The sequence below is a fragment of the Cetorhinus maximus genome, chromosome 5, assembly GCF_964194155.1.
Source record: "Cetorhinus maximus chromosome 5, sCetMax3.hap1.1, whole genome shotgun sequence".
Classification (NCBI taxonomy): Eukaryota; Metazoa; Chordata; class Chondrichthyes; order Lamniformes; family Cetorhinidae; genus Cetorhinus; species Cetorhinus maximus.
In genome coordinates, this window is record NC_135883.1 from 57702509 (window position 1) to 57714837 (window position 12329).

At 43.9% G+C, this 12329-nt stretch overlaps 1 protein-coding gene across 1 annotated transcript in view; it reads left to right on the top strand.

Moving 5' to 3' along the window:
* dlgap2a (discs, large (Drosophila) homolog-associated protein 2a) overlaps positions 1 to 12329 on the top strand; it is a 168369-nt gene that overhangs the window by 11019 nt on the left and 145021 nt on the right. The window lies entirely within an intron of this gene.

Sequence of the window (12329 nt, forward strand, 5' to 3'; positions counted from 1 at the left end):
TTCAGATTATTAAACCTGTTCTTTACAACTGTGAATTAGTTAAAGGTGTGCAATCTGGAAAATGAACTGACTTGCAAACAAACCCATATTAAGCTCAAGCCAATGCTCAGATTGCCTCTGATTTTATTTGCTTCTGTGCTGCACAGCTTAGGAGTGCCATGAGAAGCAGTTATACTCTATTTTAGTGAAGACCCGAAGACATTGTAAAACCCTGTACAAAGCAACAGCAAAAATAGGAAAGTTGTAATTATATATTAAGTGACTATTCAATGCAAGATTGTAAAATCTGCACCTTTCTCACAGTCCACATTACGGCAAAGTTTCAACCCCTTCGATTGTTGTCAGGCATGAAAAGAAAATCTGCATCTCTTTTAGAGTGCATTCATAAACTGCATTAGGCTGCAATTGTCCGTAAACCTAAATTCTGGACAGCAAATCTATACAATCCATCCATACTTGAGCTGTTTGTAATGATGCATATTCTTTTAAACAAATTTGAAAGGCAACTTTTTCCATTTCCATTTTTAATGATTGGATCAACCTTTAAGAAATATAAAAGTAGATCTGTCTTTACTTCAAGTTATTATAAATATTTTGGAAGGTTTGTATTTTGATCAGAAGTACTATGGAAGCCATATGCCAAATTTAACAATGACGGATCTTTTTGTCTGATTTCAAAGCAGAAATGTGGGCTGGATAATTGCAATACATAACACACTTTCCCTGTGAACAAGCTCAGGTGTAGGCAGATAGGTCAGATCTTGGTTTAGAAAAATCACTGATCCAGATGCAATGTGGTAAAAGCAAAATACTGCAGATGCTGGAAATCTGAAATAAAAACAGAAAATGCTGGAAAATCTCAGCAGGTCTGGCAGTATCTGTAAAGAGAGAAACAAGGGTTAATGTTTCGAATCCGTATGACTCTTCTTCAGAGCTAAAGAGAGTAGAAATACAATGGATTTTATACTGTTTAAGGAGGGTGGAGCAGGTGAACGAGATAAAAGGTCAGGGATAGGTGACAGCTAAGGAGAGATTGACAAAGATGACATGGACACAAGACAAAGGGAGTGTTAATGGTAGTGGTAAAGAGTAAAGAAGGTGCTGATAGTGGTATAAAGGTAAGAGAGCAGAAGGTGTTAATAGCAGAACAACATAAAAACAAGTGACAGATGGCTCTGTGGGGCGAGGGTATTTGGGCATAAAGGATAAATAATGAACAAATAATAAAAGAATAAAATAAAAATTTTTAAAAATAGATAGATACATAAAAATTGGATTAAAAAGGGGGTCAAGAGGGAGGAGAGAGTTCATGGTCTGTAGTTGTTGAACTCAATGTTAAGCCCAGAAGGCTGTAAAGTTCCTCCAGTTTGCGTTGGACTTCACTAGAACATTGCAGCAGGCCAAGGACGAACATGTGCTCAGAGAGCAAGATTGTGTGTAATGACAAGGAACTGGATGGTCTGGGTCATGCTTGCGGACTGAGCAAAGGTGTTCCGCAAAGCGGTCACTCAGTCTGCGTTTAGTCTCCCCAATATAGAGGAGACCACATTGGGAGCAGTGAATACAGGAGACCAAATTGAAAGAGGTGAAAGTGCTTCGAGTGAGAGGAGTGTTTGGGGCCTTGGAGGGTGAGGAAGGAAGAAGTAAAGGGGCAGGTGTTACCCCTTCAGCGATTGCATGGGAAGGTGCCACGGGAAGGGGATGAGGAGTTGTGGGTGATGGAGGAGTGGACCAGGGAGGGAACAGTCCCTGCGGAATGCTGATGGGGGGGTGGTGAGGGGAAGATGTGTTTGGGGGTGGCATCTTGCTGGAAATGGCAGAGGATGATCCTTTGAATGCAGAGACTGGTGGGGTAAAAAGTGAGGGCAAGGGGACCCTATCATGGTTCTGGGAGGGAGGAGAAGGTGTGAGGACAGAGCCGCGGGAGATTGGTGGGACACGGCTGAGGGCCCTGTCAGCCACAGTGAGGGGGAACACTCGGTTAAGGAAAAAGAAAGATATGTCAGAAATGCCGTCCTGGTGGGTGACATCATCAGAACAGAAGCGAGGGAGGCGGAGCGACTGAGAGAATGGGATGGAGTCCTTACAGGAAGCGGGGTGTGAGGAGCTGTAGTCGAGGTAGCTGTGGGAGTCGGTGGGCTTGTAATGAATATTGGTGGACAGCATATCACCAGAAATGGAGACAGAGAGGTCAAGGAAGGGGAGGAATTTGTCAGAGGTGGACCATGTGAAGGTGAGAGATGGGTGGAAATTGGAAGCAAAATCGATGAAATTTTCCAGATGAGAGCATGAAGTGACACTGATATAGTCATCAATGTACCAAAAGAGAGTTGTGGGAGGGCAACTGAGTAGGACTGGAACAAGGAATATTCCACATACCCCACAAAAAGGCAGGCATAACTGGGGCCCATGCGGGTATCCATAGTCAGACCTTTTATTTGGAGGAAGTGAGACAAGTTAAAGGAGAGAGAACAAGTTCAGTCAGGCCAGGCAGAGGAGAGTGGTGGTGGATGGGGATTGTTTGGGCCTCTGTTCAAGTAAGAAGCAGAGAGCCCTCAGACCATCTTGGTAGGGGATGGAGATGTAGAGGGATTGGACAACCATGGTGAAGAGGAGGCGGTTAGGTTCAAGGAACTGGAAATTGTTGATATGACATAGGGCATCAGAGGAATCACGACTATAGAAAGGAAGAGACTGGGCAAGGGGAGAGAGAATGGAGTCAAGATAGGAAGAAATAAGTTCCATGGGGCAGGAACAAGCTGACTCGATGGGTCTACTGGGACAGTCCTGTTTGTGGATCTTGGGGAGGAGGTAGAAGCGGGCTGTCAAGGGTTTGGAGACTATGAGGTTGGAAGCCGTGGAGGGAAGATCTCCAGAGAAGACAAGGTTAGTGACAGTCCTAGAAACAATGGCTTGATGTTCGGTGGTGGGGTCATGGTCCAAGGGAGGTAGGAGAAGTGTCTGAGAGTTGGTGCTCATCCTCTGAAAAGTAGAGGTCAGTATGCCAGACAACAACAGCACCACCCTTGTCGACAGGTTTGATAATAAATTCAGGGAGAATAAATTCTGAGAGAACAGAGTGCAGGAAGTTCAGAAGGAGACACGTTAGAGTGGGTGAGAGGAGCAGAGAAATTAAGGTGGCTGATTTCCCGCCGACAATTCTCAATGAAAGGATCAAGAGCAGGTAAGAGGCCAGAGGGAGGAAGAGGGAGAATATCGGAGGCGGTTGAAAGGATCCGTTGAAAGGGGGAGGACTCCTGCCCAAAGAAGTGAGCACAGAGATGAAGGCGGCGGAAGAAGAGTTCAGCATCGTGCCGAGCCTGAAATTCATTGAGGCGCGGGCTTAAGGGGATGAAACTGAGTCCTTTGCTGAGTACAGAACGTTCAGCATCAGAGAGGGGAGGTCAGAGAGTATAGTGAATACACGGCAAGGGGTGGGATTAGAAGGAGGGATGGGGTCAGAGGGACAGGAAGGGGTGGAGGGTCCCCGATGGGCGTTGGTATCAGTGTGTTGTTGGAACTTGTGTTCCTTAACACCTGAAAGGAAAAGGTTTTTTGTTAAGGCATCGGATGAGATGAAGAATAAAATGAAACTGGGGACAAGGGCAGCTTTTAGATAGGGTGAGTCGGTGCTGCTAGAGAGAGAGGTCAAGCGTGTACATATGGCAGCACATGGCACTGAAAGTGCATCTCAGGATGCGACGAGAACAGCAGTCCAAGGAAGACCAATCCCTCTACACCTTCATCACCCACCAGGATGGTTTGAGGGCTCTCTGCTTTTTCCTTGAACAGAGGCCCGAAAAATCCCCATCTACCACTACCCTCCTCCGCCTGGCTGAACTTGTTCTCTCACTGAACAATTTCTCTCTTAACTTGCCTCCCTTCCTCCAAATAAAAGGTGTGGCTATGGGTACCAGCATGGGCCCTAGTTATGCCTGTCTTTTTGTGGGATATGTGGAACATTCCTTGCTCCAGTCCTACTCAGGTGCCCTCCCACAACTCTTCTTTCGGTACACCGAAGACTGTTTCGGTGCCGCTTCATGGTCTCGTCTGGAAAGATTTATCAATTTTGCTTCCAATTTCCACCCCTCTCTTACCTTCACACTTCCATCTCCGACACTTTCCTTCCCTTCCTTGACCACTCTTTCTCCATTTCTGGTGATATACTGTCCACCAATATTCATTACAAGCCCACCGACTCCTACATCTACCTCAACTACAGCTCCTTAGACCCTGCTTCCTCTAAGGACTCCATCCCACTCTCTCAGCTCCTCCACCTCTGTTATAATGATGCCAGCTTCCAAAACGGCGCTCCTGACATGTCTTCCTTTTTCCTTAACTGAGGTTCCCCCCCCACTGTAGTTGACAGGGCCCCCAATTGTGTCTGACCCATCTCGAGCACCTCTGCCCTCACCCCTTCCCCTCCCTCCCAGAACCATGATAGGATCCCCCTTGTCCGCATTCAAAGGATCATCCTCCGCCATTTCCGTCAACTCCAGCATGATGCCACCACCAAACACATCTTCCCCTCACTCCCCCTGTCAACATTCCATAGGGACTGTTCCCTCCGAGACACCCTGGTCTACTTCTCCATCAGCCCAACACCTCATCCCCTTCCCTTGGCACCTTCGTATGCAATTGCAGAAGGTGCAACACCTGCCCCTTTACTTCCTCCTTCCTCACCCTCCAAGGCCCCAAACACTCCTCTCAGGTGAAGCAGTGCTTCACTTCCATTTCCTGTAATTTGATCTACTGCATTTGCTGCTCCCAATCTGGTCTCCTCTACATTGGGGAGACTAAATGCAGACTGGGCGACCGCTTTGCGGAACACCTTCGCTCAGTCCACAAACATGACCCAGACCTTCCTGTCGCTCGCCATTACACACCATCTTGCTCTCATGCTCACACTTCTGTCCTTGGCCTGCTGCAATGTTCCAGTGAAGCTCAATGCAAACTGGAGGAACAGCACCTCATCTTCCGATTAAGCACTTTACAGCCTTCTGGACTTAACATTGAGTTCAACAACTTCAGACCATAAACTCTCTCCTCCCTCTTGACCCCTTTTTTAATCCAATGTTTATTTATTTATTTATTTATTTTATTCTTTTATTTATTTCTTCATTTTTAAAAATCATTTTCCCCCAAACCCCACTCCCCCCACAGGGCCAGCTATCACTTGTTTTTATGTTTCGCTTTCACGGAGTGCTGACCCTTGTTCTGCTATTAACAGATATTAACAGAATAACAGATTCTGTTATCTTACCTTTATGGCACTATCAGCACCTTCTTTACTCTTTACCACTACCTTTAACTCCCTTTGTCTTGTGTCCATGTCATCTTTGTCGGTCTCTCCTTAGCTGTCACCTATTCCTGACCTTCTATCTCATTCCACCTGCTCCAACCCTCCTTAAACAGTATAAAACCCATCATATTTCTACTCTTTAGCTCTGAACTGGAGTCATACGGACTCGAAACATTAACTCTGTTTCTCTCTCCGCAGATGCTGTCAGACCTGCTGAGTTTTTCCAGCATTTTCTGTTTTTATTTCAGATACAATGCGGAGTTGAAGTTATATAAGAACAACTGCAGTTCGTATCCATGGGTTAGTTGGGCATTTAAGTTACAGTAGAACCTTAATTATTCACCAGAAAGGAGGGACACACCATCCCCCAGCCAGCAATGGCAATCAGAGGATCAAAAGTTCCCAATGTTTTGTCTAAAACTGTATTTACCTCCTGATTGATCTGTTTAGATTCCTTAATGAAGTCTCCTGAAGGTGTAGAAAAGAATGTTACATATTTTTACTTAAAAATGAAGTATTTTTGGAAAGACTACTGGTAGCCCAATTCCACTCGCCTTTTGCATATAAAGCCCTGACACCTGGTGACTTTTTGCACCTAAGTGGAAAATTGGAGCTACATGGATAATAAACTATATCCACTGGACATCTTCACAACGACTATTTGTCCTGTCACAACCCCACTGATTTCATCAATATTAAAGGTTTATGTAAAAACATCCAAAGCATAAAAATCCAAAAAGAAAATTGAAGTTTCTTACTGTATATTCTTCTTTTAAAGCTCTTCAGATTTTAAAAGATACGGTGAAAGCAGTGGCAGCTGGCTGTATTGTTAATCAAGAGATTTCCTGAGTGTCAAGCCTCATTCACTGCTCAATTCACTGCATCCTCATCACCCACCTCCTCTGTGAATGGTTCCAGAGCTCTGTATTTTTCAGGGAATCCTGCTCCCTGTCAGCGACCTGGCTGAAAGTGAGGTTGCCTCCATATCACAATAACATGAAAGCATCATTTTATTGAAAGAAGCAAAACATACCTCAAATCAGTAAATAATGTAAAATTACTGACGTGGGATAAACTGAAGCTGAATGGAGCGTACTAATTATTTATATCAAATGCGTGACTGGAGTAGTACTGCTGTATTCCCTGTGGTTCATTTTTCATTCAAGATTGTTTTCCAGGCAATTATTCACATTAGTGAACCTTCAACAATAGCAATGTGTGAATAGAATAAAAAAGGTGAATTCTCAGAAACGAGGACTTTAATCAGACTGAATAAGATAAAATTTTTATGAACTGTAATTTACTGACCAGGAGTCTCATGCCACTGTACAATGTAGACTACATGCTTTACTCTGCCTTTTTGCATTCATGTGATGCGATTCTGGTCACTGATCCCTCCTAGTTTGGGAAATAACATTTAAATTGTAGTTTTTATTTGGTATGGATTTGCGAATTAGAAACTCAACAGAATTAACAACATTCAAGCTGCTGTACAACGTTTTCAGATGCTCTTTGCACTTTTTCATTTGCTCCATGGATAGGTAAAATTTGTAATCACCATTCTCACTGAAGGTTTTTGTAGCCATATTTTATTTATCTGCAAAATTACTTTTCCATTTGTTTTATAAAGAGCCACATTGATTACCTCCTGGTTTTGGTCTTCTGAGGTTTGTGCTACATTAGTCCTGAATATGGAAATAGCTGTTAGGAAATACTCAGGAAAGCAGCCTTTGGACCCTGCACATTATTTTACTCTCATTACCAATTATTGCTGTGAAGAGAATGGCTTCTTGGTCCACAGGAGTGCAATGGAAGAAAGCTGGAGATTGATTCAAAGCAACAGTAAGAGACACATTATTATTGCAGAGAATGATATCTGTGCTGAGAGTGTCTTTCAAGGCTAGATGTTTCACACAAATGAGATTCAAGCAGTTTGTACCACGATCTGAAGCCTAAGCTCAAGTGCAAGCTTTGTGTTCTGGCCCTTATGCATTTTTAATCAGATCTGAGTACTGAATATTTCAACCACCCAGAGTCAGCACTAAGCAAGCCTGGGTCAGGCAGAGCAAGCTCTGTTCCAATAATGTACATGGCACATTATATCTACTGTACCTGCATTTTTTTCACTCCCCTTGCAGCCATGCTTCTTAGTTTGTCCCCGAATAATAGTTAGTTTAACTTTTGTGAGAGATTAGCAGTCATTTAGGACATAGCCTTGGCATTAATGGTTACTGTCAACTCAAAGGATCAATTGGACTAAATATCTACAAATGAAAAATTATACACCATTATAATATATCTTCAGGTGTTAATTGTTTTAAACTATGTATCATGCCACCACTTCATGTTCTTTCATATTACGTGAAGAGGAAATAATTGAGCATCGAGAACACAAGTAAAGAAAGTTGCAGTCATTTAATCAAAATGCTCCACAATACAAACAGTTAAAACACAGCTCTAATTCCAGCAGTACTTTGCTCTTGGAGCTTCTATCAAAGGTCAGAGTACTGCAGTGGAAGCTCAGACTGCTGTCTTCCAAACTCAGATTGCTGTCATCATGGTTCTGGATACCACTGTTCAAAGATGCGCCCTGGGTGTAACAGGTGTTCATCAATCTGTTCTCCCAGCAGATCAGGAATGCTGAGGTACTACCCAGGGAGAATGTCAGTGTCTCTGTGGAGCACAAATCCGCTGCCTTCTCTCAGGGTGTGAGTATTCCTGCTTCCACCACTGCTACTCTGCCAGTGCCTTTGCTGTTGGCTGTCAGCCGGCTAACCCAGACTACTGTGGCTCAGGCCAAGATGGCGTAGTCTGAAGTTGGGCACTCTAGGCCAAGAGGTGCTCGAGGTCGTCCACTAAAGCCAACTGTAATCTTCTCAACTGAAGGTCAGCAGCCTTCCATCACCCATGCTGCACCTACTGGGGAAGCATCTCATAGTAGCCCTAGGAGAGGCAAAGGCGCCAAGAGAATAATTTTTGGTGTATAAGTGTATTACTCATGAATTACTTGATCATGTAGAGCCCGGACAAAAAAGAAGTTAACATAACAGCCTCCCTTCCTTCCTCTTCCTGTTCCTCCACTTCCTGTTACATTTCCTCTTCCTCCTCTTCTTGCCCCTGCTCCTCAGCTTCTGATAGATGGTGACAAAGGTTTTTCCCTCATTGTGGCCAGGCGGTGTCACAAACAGCATGCTACCACAAGCTGAATAGTGTGGGGCTCCATCAGAATGGCCCAGGAAGCAGAAACATTGCTTGAGAATGCTGATGGTGTGCTCTATAATGTTATTGGCAGCACTGTAGGCCTGCTGTGTGTATGGGTTCCAGCTTGGAGCCACCGGTCAGTCATGAGTGGATAACCCTTGTTATCCAGTAACCGGCCTTTGATTATCGTGATGGGTAAAATATAGGTAGCACAAAGGACTTTCACAGAATAAAAGAATCATGACTACTGTCAGGGTATGGGGTATTAACCAGCATGATGTATTGCCTGTGGTTGCACATCAGCTGTACATTGAGGGAATGGAAGCTTTATATTTCAGGAATGTGACCGAGTTCAGATGAGGCACGCACAAGGCAATGTACATGCCACCAATGGCATCCTGCACCAGGAGGAAGCCTGCAATTTGTGCAAACCCTTTTGCTTGCTCCACCTGCTTGTCTCTGAGGAAAGGGAATGAGATGAACCTCTCTCTGTGTATGTGGTGCCTCAGTGACCTCCCTTATGCAGCAGTGCACTGCAAATTGCGAGATGTTGCTTACACCTCCAGCAGCAGCCTGGAGGAGCCAGATGCATAAAAATTAAGAGCCATGGTCACTTTAACGGGCAGAGGCAATGCTGCCCTTACCTTGTCCTGATGTTGCTGTTTTGGCTTCAGCAACTGGCAGATTTCAGTCAAAACCTCTTTTGTGAAGCGAAGATGATTTGTTGAAGTTGAGGTAAGAGAATTGCTCCCAAAATAATTCAGTGGCATCCTGCTGAGAACCATCTCTCCCTTCTCATCCTCTTCCCCCCTCTTCTAGCAGCTCGTCCTGCTCTGCATGGCCTCTACTTATTCTCCCAGTCATGCCAAAACTCAGAGGAAGGCCTACCAGATAGCTCATGTTTGGAAGCAACTTCTTTCAGGATGAGCTTTTAAATGAACAGAAAATACTTCAGCACCAGCCAGACCACTCAATGTTGACTATTCAAATTTAACTAAGTATAGGAAATCTTCATAAACACATAGAATTAGATCAGAAGGCAGAAGAAATAATTTAGCAACTAAACTGTAAGTAGTTCATCATCCTTTTATATGATGTTGGTGGGAGTGCCTTCAGCAAAAGCAAAATACTGCAGATGCAGGAAACCGGAAATAAAAGTGCTGGATAAACTTAGCAGGCCTGGCAGCATGTGTGGAGAGAGAAACAGAGTTAATGTCTTGAGTCCAATGTGACTCTTGTTCAGCAAGGACGGGCCCAACCTTCTCCATCATAAGGTCAGAAGCGGAATGTTCGCCATTAATTGCACAATGATGCACAATGTTTAGCATCAATCGTGACTCCTCAAGTACTGAAGCAGTCCTATATGCAGCAAGACCTGGACAGCATTTAAGTTTGAGTTGATTAGTGGCAAGTAATATTCGCGTCACACATGTGCCAGGCAATGACCATCTCCAACAAGAGAGAATCTAACCATTGCCCCTTGACATTCAGTAGCATTACCATTGCTGAATCCCTGATTGTCAACATCCTGGGGGGTTACCATTGACCAGAAACTGTACTGGACTAGCCATATAAATACTGTGGCTAGAAGAGCAGGTCAGAGGCTGGGAATTCTGGGAGAGTAACTCAACTTCTGACTCCTCAAAATCTGTTCACTGTCTACAAGGCACAAGTCGGGTGTGTGATTAAATACTCTCCACTTGCCTGGACGAGTGCAGCTCTAACAATACTCAAGAAGCTCAACACCATCCAGGAGAAAGCAATATGCTTTATCAGCACCTCTTTCACCAACTTAAACATGCACTCCGTTTACCACTGACACACAGTGGCAGCAAGTGTGTACCATCTACAAGATGCACTGTAGCAGCTCACCATGGCTCCTTCAACAGTACCTTCCAAACCTGCATTGTCTACCATCTAGAAGGACAAGGGCAGCAGATGCATGGAACATCACCACCTGCAGGTTCCCCACCAAGCCACATACCCTCCCGGCTTGGAACTATATCCCTGTTCCTTCACTGTCACCGAATCAAAATCCTGGAATTTCCTTCCTAACAGCACTGCTGGTGTACCTACACCAGATGGACTGCAGCGATTCAAGAAGAAGGCTCACCACCACCTCAAGGGCAATTAGGAATGAACAACAAATGTTACCAGTACACATGCCATGAAAGAATTAAAAAAAATAAACTGGTATTATGCTAATCTAAACCTGATATGATGTACTAGTTGAGAAATCTGCCAGGGGATCCTCTACCACGGTCTACTGCAAGCCTACCTTCACTGGACAATATACACATTAGGATTATTACAGTTCCATGCGCTATAAGATTGGTCTTATCAGCATCTTGTAAATAGGGTCCAGGCCATTTGCTCACCATACAAGCTTGATGCTGAAATAGGGCACATCAAAGGCATCCTGCGGGATAATGGCTACCCTGATCAGATCATTTCGCGCAGCCTATCACATGAACTCATGAGTGGACGTAAGGCTGTCACTTTTGGCCCTGAAAAGTGCCCAGTCTGCCTCAGATTACCCTGGATGTGCAAGGTATCTAAAAAATTTGGGCAACAAGTGAAGCTAGCTATTTCATGCTGCTATTTTGCAGCAGCAACACGAGTGCTATTCGCCACTAACAGGATGCTGCCGTCTAGCCAAAAAGTCTATCACATAAATGAGTAATGTGGTATATGAATATCAATGCCAGTGTGATGCTAGGTATGTAGGCCGTACGTCCCAAAGACTGATGGATTATATCAAACAGCATGTCCCAGCCGCTGTTCACAACGGGCAGGCTACAGATTGTACCCAACCAGCCGATGCTTGCAAAACTCAAAACACAGTGTCCAACATTAGATGTGATTCCACAATTGGACAACATTTGCTAAATAATCCTCAATGTGCTAAGAATTTAAGATTGTCAGTTGAGCTCGCGGTGTGACACATTTACATGTACTGGAAGCTACATATATGAATACACAGGGCCCTGTTCTTTGCAGACAGAAAGAAAATGTTCACACATTATGCTAGTTTCAGTTAAACAAAATAAGTGACAGCCATTGTCTGACTCATTCCTCAGGGCAATGCCTTGACCAGTCGGGGTCAAACTGCTGGGTTTGAATTTCAAACAATGCTTGGCAGTCACCATCACTGATGCATTCTCCATGGCAATGCCTCTACCAATCAGAGTCCTCTTGTAAACCAATCAGCACTCTCTTCATATACAGTGTAAATTGTTGTTTTCCCATTATATTGATATTCTTGCGAAGTGTACTGATTAGTGCAAGACGAAAAGCTTTGACATGTCTCTTTTTTCAGCAAGAACCTGGTATGGTTCTTCTGTACATAATACAACTTGCTAATAAATCAATGGTTTATTAAAAGTTCATCACATAACATAGGCTAATGTTTGGAATTGCTTTATTCAGCCATCATTGTTTGTAGTGCTGCTTTCCCAACTATGATTTGCTATTAAACTAGTGATAGTAATAGTTATTATAATTGGTAATTATGGTTATATCAGAATGAATTAATGTTAAATGTCATTCTTTCCCCCAATTCCCTATGCCGGTCTCTGATAGACTCTTGCCGGTAGTACAGCTTCAATATGGTGCCAATAAACATTTGATGCATGAAGCCTCAGTGTCCTAGTCTGGAGAGAGACAAATGCAGCCAGTGTTTCTCCTCCTGTTTGTTATCCAATAACTTTTGGTAGAAAGTAAGTGTGTGTGTGCTTCTATAAGCGTACATATGTGCAAGTGTGTGTGTGAGCATGAGTGGCATATATGCATTGTGAATACAACTATGCTTGTGCTTATCAGGTGA